Below are 3,041 nucleotides of genomic sequence, written 5' to 3'. Positions count from 1 at the left end.
TGTCGTGGGATTTTTGATATTTACGGTCAGTAGCTCTTAGTGAAGAGAAGTCATTTGGCGATTTAATGAGGGGCAAGAATTGCTGGAATAACCCGGCTTTTGAATTACAATACAGTTAAACTGCATTTTTTTTTGTAATTTCAGTGTGATGTGAAACAGTGACATGAACGATAACTTGAATATGTATTTTGGAAACTTTTTTCCAGGACTGCTCCTTTAACAAGCTACAATCTGACACAGCACTGATAGTCTCATTCCAGGGAAACATGAGAGTTGATGGCTCAGGTTCTAAGTGCAGCCGCTGGTTTTTCAAGTTTAATGGTAACGAATGCAGTGGACCAATGACGATTGAAGCTGTTGTGTACAACAGCTGGCCATCAGGGGATCCCAATCTGCTTCATCACCGATCATTTGAGGGCTACTGTGAGAACATCCCACAGGGCGCGGTAACAGTGCAGTTATGGGTAGGAAAGTGTAATGGATATTCCGTGCATAATGCTTACACTGGATGGAATTCAGTATCCCGGATAATCATCGAAGAAGTATCTAGGCCCCAGTCGTAAAGGACAACTGTTAAAACTCTTCTTGTTAGCTAATGTTCTCCGTGGAATAAGTTTTTTTCAGTTGGTCAGTAAAACGTTTGTCTGCAACAAGCTGCATTAAAAGATTCCATCAGTTGTCTCTCTTGTAGAATTGAAGAGTAGATCCAATTAGGTGGGCAATTTGTTAGGAATAAAGAGAGCTGGCAATGTCATACCAGGATCTCTCCTTATTAAACAGTAATAAGTGTAATTGCAGATTTAACTGCATTCGTTACCGTTAAAATGTAATGTATCATTGGATAATGTAATTCCATTGAGAGTTTTTATTGATATAGCGGCCATGGAATATCAACAGTTATTAAAAACTAGATCGTTGTGTAATTCAATTCCAGGTATTTGATCTGTGGCTTATCGGCCATGACACCATGCCCGAAAAATTCTGTTTGTTCTTGCAAAGCGAAATCAGAAAGGTCTGGCAATATTTTTTGATTGCTTCTAATAAAACAATTATGCCACTCGCGCTTGTTGGATATGAGATGATTATACGCGCCTCTTTGGCTATCTATCATCTCTTATAATCCATATAATATTTTCGCTAGTCTAAACGTCTCACGTGACCGAATATACCCCAGCTAAAACTGGGGAATATCCGACGATATTCCCCAGGTGATATTCCCCAATTTCAAAAACTGCAAGGTGCGTGTTGTTTACAATTAAAATTAATGTCAAGATGGGGGAAAGGTTTGCTTTTGTGACAGAAGAAGAGATAAACCTGCTGGTCGATAAAGCAGTATCAGAAAACAACACACCGTTTAGCAAGAAAATTTTGCGGAATGGCGAGTTTTTGTGGTTTGCGGGAACAAAATTTTGCGGTTCGAGATGACTAAAATTTTTGCTGGGAACTAATTTTTGCGATGCTCTGTTCAAGAAGCAGAGCATTTAAGAACGGTTTGCTGTAAGGACCGACTAAGCGTATACAAAATAAAAAAAACCGATTTCCCCAAACTTTGCCAGAATAAAGGGCTTAGTGAACTACTTCAAAAAATATAAGTTTCGTTTTGTTTAGAGCTTTATTTATTTTGGGGGAATTTTTTTTAAATTTTACCCATGGAGGCGGGCTAAAATCACGCCGAAGTAGGCACTTTTGTAGAAGCTCCCCTTTATACAAGGAGCCTTTTCTAGAAAAGATTAACCCAACAGAAGGGACAATTTTATTTTCTTAGATGACTAGCTGCGTTAAAGTCAAATAAAACGTAAACATGAATTTTTGACCAATTTTTTAAGTTGCGCCTTTTTACCGGTGATTATAACAACCTAATTTTGGCTAAATTCAAGGACAAAAAACGCATTTTGGTACATCGCTTTGCCCTACGAAACTACACTCCGGGAAAACATAATCATTTCAACTAGACATTGATCGAATAAAAAATTGGGGTAAATTAAACAGCGAGTTCTCAGAGCGTTTTCAAAACATGTCACTTCAGCAATTAAGAGCGACCTTTGACCTTTTATATCGAGGGGAAATATAAACGAGAGCTCATATACCTGTCAACTCTCACGCATTATGCGTGAGTCTCACGCCTGGGGACTAGAAGCATCGATCTCACGCATCAAGGACAATTTCTCACGCCTGACTAACAAATCCGGACGAGTTGTTCTAAAAAAACTTCATTTCATTTCAGATTTGTTATGTATTATTTCTTTGCTCCTTATAACAATCGCAAAAGCTTTCAAATGTCTACAATCCGTTTGAATCGTAAGTGTTCAAAGGTCGTCGGAATATCGTCGTCCATTTTCGACAGCGTTCGGAAGTCTTTGGAAAATCGTCGGAGATCTTCGGAAGTGGCTCGGACGTTTCCGGAAATCCCGGTCATGACGAAACAAAAATCTCACGCGTTTCACTCAGAAAAAGTTGGCAGGTATAAGCTCATGAACCTTGACTTTCCTTCGCCGAAAGACGCTTATTTTTACTCTGCTGGCACATTTTGAGTAAAGAAAAACTACACATTTGAATTTGAAGTTATGTACTAGCTATGAAAGATAATTTGAAAAGCAAAATTAGCAATTCAATTCGACTTTGCGTAGGTGGTTCCGATTTATTTACCACGAAATTGCGATTTTAAAGTCTGTTTACAACACAAATACGGCATCCACTACAAGGTAAACCTCATTCTACTAAATGATTAATAAATCTTTCTTACCTTAGAGATCTTTTCTTGACTAAAAAAAGACATAGCCTGCATTCATTGCAAAATTATTAAGCCGCCCGATCGCTAAACGATTAACCAAATAAAGCCACAGGAATCCCACTGTATAAAATTGTACAATACCGGGACCGCATAGCTCTTTTTATTTATTTAACAGTGATTCGTTTTACACTGTACTGTCCATTAATAATGAACTACTTTTATATGACAAACGTTACGACTTGTCAGATCTCCGTGACATTTAGGAAACTGCGGTAAAAATGGGAATGATATAGGCTAATTCCACATTGTG

The 3,041-nt window shown here is 38.1% G+C and overlaps 1 pseudogene; it reads left to right on the top strand.

Moving 5' to 3' along the window:
• The first annotated feature begins 210 nt into the window (after positions 1 to 210).
• LOC146450533 (collagen triple helix repeat-containing protein 1 pseudogene) lies at positions 211 to 1,480 on the top strand (annotated as a pseudogene).
• The last annotated feature ends 1,561 nt before the right edge of the window (positions 1,481 to 3,041 follow it).

The sequence above is a fragment of the Pavona decussata genome, unplaced genomic scaffold, assembly GCF_977016875.1.
Source record: "Pavona decussata unplaced genomic scaffold, jaPavDecu1.1 SCAFFOLD_447, whole genome shotgun sequence".
Classification (NCBI taxonomy): domain Eukaryota; kingdom Metazoa; phylum Cnidaria; class Anthozoa; order Scleractinia; family Agariciidae; genus Pavona; species Pavona decussata.
Note: the sequence above shows the minus strand (reverse complement) of the source record. Positions and strands in the feature narration are given on the sequence as shown.